Source organism: Pan paniscus, chromosome 14, assembly GCF_029289425.2.
Source record: "Pan paniscus chromosome 14, NHGRI_mPanPan1-v2.0_pri, whole genome shotgun sequence".
In the NCBI taxonomy this organism is placed as follows: Eukaryota; Metazoa; Chordata; class Mammalia; order Primates; family Hominidae; genus Pan; species Pan paniscus.
This window is the reverse complement of record NC_073263.2, coordinates 91,364,847-91,372,881: the sequence shown is the minus strand read 5'-3', so window position 1 is coordinate 91,372,881 and position 8,035 is coordinate 91,364,847. Positions and strand designations below refer to the sequence as shown.

The 8,035-nt window shown below is 35.6% G+C and overlaps 1 non-coding gene and 1 pseudogene across 1 annotated transcript; one reads left to right on the top strand and one right to left on the bottom strand.

Moving 5' to 3' along the window:
* Positions 1 to 3,373: 3,373 nt before the first annotated feature.
* LOC112436921 (small nucleolar RNA SNORD38) lies at positions 3,374 to 3,441 on the bottom strand. Its single transcript, XR_003025589.1, has one exon. It is a non-coding gene; the product is annotated as a small nucleolar RNA SNORD38 (small nucleolar RNA).
* Positions 3,442 to 6,537: 3,096 nt separating this feature from the next.
* LOC100973514 (ribosomal protein uL30-like) lies at positions 6,538 to 7,287 on the top strand (annotated as a pseudogene).
* Positions 7,288 to 8,035: the final 748 nt, after the last annotated feature.

Sequence of the window (8,035 nt, the reverse complement as noted above, 5' to 3'; positions counted from 1 at the left end):
TCACCTTTGAAATATAGTACTTGAAATTCATTTCCATCACTAACCATCTGACTGGATACCAAGAAGCAGTTTAAAATTATTTGCTAAATAAATATTTTCCCATTAAATAACTATTTTCTTTTCTTTTTATTATACTTCAAGTTCTAGGGTACATGTGCACAACGTGCAGGTTTGTTACATATGTATACATGTGCCATGTTGGTGTGCTGCACCCATTAACTCGTCATTTACATTAGGTCTATCTCCTAATGCTATCCCTCCCCCCTCCCCCCTCCCCCCATCCCACAACAGGCCCTGGTGTGTGATGTTCCCCTTCCTGTGTCCAAGTGTTCTCATTGTTCAGTTCCCACCTGTGAGTGAGAACATTCTGTGTTTGGTTTTTTATCCTTGCGATAGTTTGCTGAGAATGATGGTTTCCAGATGCATCCATGTCCCTACAAAGGACATGAACTCATCCTTTTTTATGACTGCATAGTATTCCATGGTGTATTTTCAAGAAATTTAAAAATCAAGTAAATGTCACCTCCAGAATTACTTCTTTGCATACAGTGTTGAGTACTACACTCTTCTTTTTTACAACTTCTACCTTGGTTTAACTCAATCCTCTTGCCTCAACCTGGTGGCTCTGAGAAGCTTGAGAAAAATGCAAAAATGTCAATTGGTCTCATTTTACATTTATAAAGCAAAATCCAAGTGGAAATCTGGCACTCCATACAATGCTGATCTTCCCATATTTCTTAGTATATGTGCTTTGTTTTCTCCACGTATTAAAATAAATATTTCACCTTTGTTCTTCTTTTCAACCGTCCTATTTTTATGCATTTTTCTTACTCTGAGTTTATGGTATTTATTCATACATCCATGAGTAAATAGAAACTTTCAGAAGATAATTTCCTCTACTTCTCACCATGAAATTTCCATATTGACCTGTATCTCTACCCATAAACTCTCTCCTCTTATTAGTTACAAAAGATGGCCTGTGCTTGTTTCTATTTCAGACCAGCTTTTTGACTTGTGTCCTTGATCCTGTTCTCACTCATTTGCTACAGAACTGTCCTCTCACATGACTAATCCCTATCTTCAATTCTGCTTCTCCAATGTAGCATTTTGTGACTTGATGCTATGGTTTGCATGTTTGTTCCCTCCAAACCTCATGTTGACATTTGATTCCTAATATTGGAGGTGGGGCCTAATAACAGGTATTTGGGCCATGGGCCAGATCCCTTAGGAGTAGTTTAATAGCATTCTTTGGGTGGTGGGAGTGAATGAGTTCTCACTGTATTAATTCCCTTGAGAGCTGGTTGTTTAAAAACAGCCTGGAGCTTCCCTGCTCTCTCTCTTCTTTTCTTCTTATGTGATCTCTGCACACACTGGCTTTCTTTGCCTTCGGCCACGAGTGGAAGTGAAGTGTCTCTGTTGTCTGGGGTATATACCCTGGCTCTTGGTCTTGGTCGAGAAAGAATTCAGGACATATACCCACACGAGGAGTGGGTTTTGGAGCAGAAAGTTTAACGGAAAGAGAAGAAAAGCAAGAGAAAAAGTGTCCTCATGTTGAGAAAGCCCAAAAGAGGGTCTCTGGTTTTTGGTGGAATGCAACTGGTTTTGTACAGAGGCTGGAGGAGGCGGTAATTGATTTACACATGGCCCAGCTGATTGGTTTCACCAGGTGTGCCTTTTACATAGCCTGCAAAAAGACTGGCCATCCCACACATGTAGTTTTATCTGGAGGCTGGCATGACACCTGGCACACCTGGTGACAAGGGAAAGAGGGCGGGAGCCACCATATTGGGTGGACCTGGTTTCTAGCTACCAGTATTTGCATATCAGTGCTTTCAGGTCTGGTTATTCAAGCCCCTTTCTGATAGAAAAGACATGGATTGGGAGTTGCTTTTTTTTTAAAGGAAAGTTCCACTGGGAACTTTCACCCTTTCTAGCTGCCTATAAATTGTTTCTTAATAACTCCTGTAATAGAAGCAGCCTGAGGCTCTCACCAGATGCAGATGGTCAATATTCAATTTTATAGATTATTAGAGATGTGAGCCAAATAAACCTTTTTCTTTATAAATCACCCAGCCACAGGTATTCCTTTATAGCAACATAAAACAGACCAAAACACATGGGAAGTAAGAAAATTTCTGCCTTACATGATACAGGTCTTTCTAGTCATTATTATGTGACACTCTTTGCTTCCTCTAGTAGAAAGTAGATGTATTTCATAAACAATTATGAAGTAGGCAAAATTCCACAAAGTTTGGGCCAATTCAATTATTCAAGAGATATTTGCATAAGTTTCAACGAAGTGGAGGAAACAAATCTTGATTCTGACTCTATAAAAAGAGAAATGTTTGCTATTAGAAATATTTCTATTAGAGGATACAGAAATCACACATCTCACTATAATATAATAACGAAATCACACATCTCACTATAATATAATAACAAAAGATTGTAATTTGATGAAATTACTGACATTCACCTTAATTATAAAATGTAGACAAGTTTTAGCAGTACTTTAAAGGAAATAGTTGGTCAGACCAGGACGTGATGTAATAACAATGAACTATGTACATCCCTATACTTATCTATCCTTCCTAGAATATGGGGAGGGAGTTGAGGGCAAGTCTTCAATTAATAGACTTAAAAAATTCAAAGAACCTCATCAGCCAAAATATAAGAAAATAATGCAGTTACTTTATAAATGTTAACTATTATTGTTAAAAATAAAAACATAAAAATAAATTTGTTGAAAATACTGTCTCTTGGAATGCTGACATTTTTAAATGTATTTCATTATAAGAAGAATCTATTAATTACATTAATTACTTTGCGAACTAGAAAGTTCTTTCCCACCTTGTTTTTGACTAGAAAAATCATCTGGAAACACATTACTATTTGCATATCACTTGCTATAATGGGTCCCATATTCTTGAACATCATACTTCTCTGACTACTACCAAATAAATGTTGTCCCCCTTTAGAATAAATTTTTTTTGAAGGACTCAGATACAATTTCCGCATTCATCCACTGCACATTCTCTTCAATCTCCTCCGTTCATCCTTGTCACTACACCTCTGAAATTTATTATAGGGTCACCAATGTGCACCATATTGTCTATTCAAGTCTATTACCCATATTCAACTTTCCCACCAGCATTCACACAGTTAACACTCTTATTCTAGAAACACTGGCATTGGTTTCCATGTTACTGCACTCTCTTAGTATCCCTCAAGGCTTACCAGCTGCTGACTCTTTGTACCTTTGCTCTTCTGTCTACTCCAGGCCACGAAGTGACGGAGAACAAATGTTTTCAGTTCTTGTCATTTTTCTCTCCTCCAACAACACTTTCCCAATAGGTGAATTTATTTATTTTTTTCTCCTCAGATATACTGTATCATTACTTCATGTGAGTAGCATAACTTGACAAAGTTTCATCACTGACATGAATTTATTAATTCCAGTATTTGGTCTTGAATTTTGAATATTAAATTCTGATGTTTATCCACTCACAAATTGCTATTGTCCGTTTTATACATCATAGTTAATACTACTTCAATTTACCCAGTCTCTCAGACCAAAACACTAGGCTTTCTCCTTGATTCTTCCAGTCATTGTATCCTTATGTAATCTTGCTATTTATTCTTTCAGAAAGTATCCAAACTGGACTGTTTCTTAAAACACTACTGCCTGGATCCTACTTAAAGTATGTAACATCTTTTACATAAACTTTCCAGTAACCTGCTAACAGTTCCCAAAACATTCTCCTGTTCCCAGAACAATTGATGACCTGTAAGACAGCTGCAGTAATCTTCACATTCTAATTCAGATTACAAATATTATCCAGCATAAAACCCAATAATTATTTCCCATTACTCAAAATAAGGTATAAACTCTTTATCTCATCCCACCTTATAGTTCCCTGTCTTTATTCTCTTCTTCTGAAACTTACCCTTACTCATTTTGTTCCAACCATGTAAGCCTTCTCACATTTTCTCTAATGGGTTATCCCTATTTCCATTATTTTTTGTTTTCCTCTTTCTGAAAGACACTTGACTCGTAACTTCTGATAGCCTGCTCCTTTTTATCATTCAAGTATCAGCTCAATAGCTCCCTTTAGAGAGGCCATCTTGTCTATCCTACCTAATTTCCTGCCCAGTCATATCTGGCTCCTCAATCCACTTTATTTTCTTCGAAGTGTATTCACCATCAAAAATTACATTGTCTTGATTCAGGTTATTTTTTCATCCAAAGATGCCTTAAGTTTTCTGCCATTTATATCATCTCCCTTTGTTCTTCCTCTTTCAACTATTTTCTAAATCTGATCAAAATGCTGCAAGAAGTTTACACCTGAGGTTCACTACATAAAAGAAAAAAAGAGTAAAAAAAAAATAGCTGAATATTTTCTCAGTAATTTGGCATATAAAGAGCTTTTTTTTTCTTTTTTCCCCTCAAAGATTTGTTATTTTTATTCTGAATTTTAAAAAGAACATGTATATACATGAGTGTGTGTGTGTGAGAGAGAGAGAAAGAGAGAGTGTTAACTGTATCATTTGTATGTCTTCATTTAAGTGTGAAATATTATTAAACATCTTTGAAGGGGGTATGTGTAGAAAGTAATCTCAATGCAACACCTTACTTTTAAAGCTTTAATATGGAATACATATTTTTATCACTGATATTTGATTTATGAAATATTGTTGTGTCCTAAGACAGTACAAACATAAATCAATTTGTAGATAAAAATTTATTTAAAATTTACTTTCTCTTATTTTTGTGAGTTATATAGCTATTAGGAAATCGAAGACATTTATTTTCACACTGATTCCAGAGCAAGTTAAATGTTCTTAATTTATGTAGATGAGCCTTCAATATATCCTTAAGAATATATAAAAGAAATGAGAATTAAACAATTCTCATCAATAGAGCATCAAGAGTTTATTTTTATTTTTAGCAAAACCATACTTCAAATTAAAGTACTGTAAAATTAATAAGATTCTTATTTATTGTTTATGTACATTTTCTCATCACCTAAACCATAATAGATACTTTAAAAAAATCAATGAATGAAGATAATTTCTCATCTTAAAATTAACTAAAACTATCAGTCTCCACATATTACCTTGGTACTACTAAATGTGGACCACTTATTTTGACTAAAATGTTCGAAATAACAAAACAAATTTGTTGAACATCTATATGAGCTCTTATAATGTCTTTTTATTATTTATGAGACAGTGTCTTGCTCTGTAACCCAGGCTGAAGTGCAGTGGTACAACTGCTCCCTGCAGGCTTGACCTCTTGGGCGCAAATGATCCTCCCACCTCAGCATCACAAGTAGCTGGGACATTACATTAATTAACTTACATCAATAATCCTTCTGCATCTGTTAAAATATTTTGTCATTTATTTGGTGAAATAATACTTAGCAATAAAAAAGGAAGGAACTACTAATTGATGTAACGATAGATAAAAGTCAAAGAACAAGTTAAAAGAAGCCAGATACTGAATAACGTAAACTTCATGAGTTCGTATATACTTTATATAAAGGGCAATTTTTGGCAAAATTACTCTAAGCGATTAAAAATCAGAAAGTTGCAGTGGGTAGAAAGAAGGGTCAACTTCAAAGGGGCACAAGCAGACTTTCTGAGGTGATGGAAATGTTCTATCTACATCTTGTTTTGGGTGATATTGCATAGAAACAGACAGTAGTAGAAACTCATTGAATTAAATATAATCCATGCATTGATGTAACAGTCTCCAGTTTTCTATTTGGGGGACCTACACAGACCAGGAGACTCTTCCAATTTCTTCCTGCCTGCAGTTTCTTTTAATAAACTGCAATACACACGTAAAAAAAAATCTGAGAAAAATACGCATTATAGAAGATAGGGTTGAAGAGTATGTATTGCTTTAAAAATTTAAAAACAATGTGGCATGACCTTGTACAGGTATTTTCTCTCCTAGGGATGTATGTTAGGGAAACCATGTGTGTATAGAACAGGAGACCTGTACATGAGTATTCAGAGTGATATTATTGACGGGAGCAGAATCTGAGAAGAAACATGTTACATGTCTATCAACAGGAAGATGGATGAATAAAATGTGAAATATTTAGACAATATAACTTTTATTGCTTAAAAAACGAATTATAGCAAAACACTAAAACTTGGACACTTGTACTATATTTAATGTTGCATGAAGAAGCAATTAGCATAAATACTAAAATGTTTATATGAAGTTTAAAAAATAACCTACACTAAACATTGTATTGCATGGAAAGGTAATGACAAATACAAAATTTAATAACATATTGTGACCGCCTGTTGGATTAGATAGAAGAATTTAATGGACAGCAATACAAAAGTAAATGCCAGGATTTTGATAATATATTTCTTAGGCTGAGTGGTGGCTTCACAGTTGTTCATTTTATTACCACATTTTACGGTATACATATCTATTATATTCTTTTGTATACATATTATATAATGCAGTTTTTAAAATGTGTAGTTAATTTATAATGTGTGAGATTTTTGAGCTGCAACACTAGAAAGATGGCGGAGCAAGAGCAAAGAAAAATCCCTTTGGTTCCAGAAAATCTCCTGAAAAAGAGGGAGGCTTATCAAGCCCTCAAAGCCACCCAGACAAAGCAGGCACTTTTGGCAAAGGAGCAGAGGAAAGGAAAAGGGCTCAGGTTTAAGCAACTGGAATCATTCTTACATGATTTCTGACAGCAGAAACGTGACAAGGTGCGTCTCAGATGACTAGAAGTGAAAATTCATACCTTGGAATTGCCAGATAAACATTCCTTGGCTTTTGTTGTAGGCATCAAAAGAATTGATGGCGTGAGTTTACTGGTGTGGAAAACCATTGCAAGACTTCACCTAAGGAAAAGTTTTAGTGGTGTCTTTGTAAATGTCACCCACCGGAACCTAAAAATGCTGCTTTTAGTGGAAACTTATGTGACCTGAGGATTTCCAAATCTGAAATCTGTCCGGGAACTCATTTTGAAACATGGACAAGCCAAGGTCAAGAATAAGACCATTCCTCTAACAGACAACACAGTGATTGAGGAGCACTTGGGGAAGTTTGGTGTCATTTGCTTGGAAAACCTCATTCATGAAATTGCCTTCCCAGAGAAGCATTTCCAGGAGATCTCATGGTTCTTGCACCCTTTCCACCTCTCAGTGGCCTGTCATGCCACCAAAAATACAGTGGACTTCCTCAAGGAGATGGATTCACCTGGCCATCAGGGTAAACGCACCAATCAGCTCATCCACCAGCTGAACTAGACCCAGGTGCCAAACTGCAGTAAATTTTTATCAGCGAAGTGGAAGCATGTGTTTTTGCTTTTTTGGGAATTTTTATCAAGTATCTTCAGAGAAGATTATTTCCTGCTTTAGTCTTCAAAAACTAGAAAGGAAGGGTCAAAGAAAAGACAGTAGGTAATTTTCATGGCAAGCACCTCTCATCGCAGTCCAGTTCCAAGGAAAAATTCCAGTGTTTTCTACATTGGCTGCTGCCTCCTCTGAAATCAGCACATTCCACGGAGGAAGGAGTCTGGCTTTGTTGCATCTTGTCTCCTAGTATTTAATGTTGGTAAATGAGTAACTCTAGCATTTGTACAAGGCTCCCTAAGACTCCGGCAGCAGTTGATCTAGCCCAGGGACATAATTCAATCTGGAGATTCCTGGCGCCTTGTTTTGAAAAAGATTTGAAATACACATAGGAAAAAAGGCACCTAAATAAATGTTCACTTGTTTCGGCTGTGAAAAAAAAAGAGATTTTTATAATCTGATTGACAATGAGAATAGTGAAAATATTGAATTGGTTGGGGGTTGTAAGCAAATTTTTGTGGAAACAATGTATAAAGGAAATTAGAAAATGAAAAGTAAATTGGCACAGAGTTATATATTTGATTTTTGAGAAGAACTTAGAAGAAAATTCAGATACTACATTTTATGCAAATGACACTTCTCAACAAAGAGTTGTCTTTTTCTTGTTGGAATGCATAGAATGTTGTCCTCTTTCCTGACATTC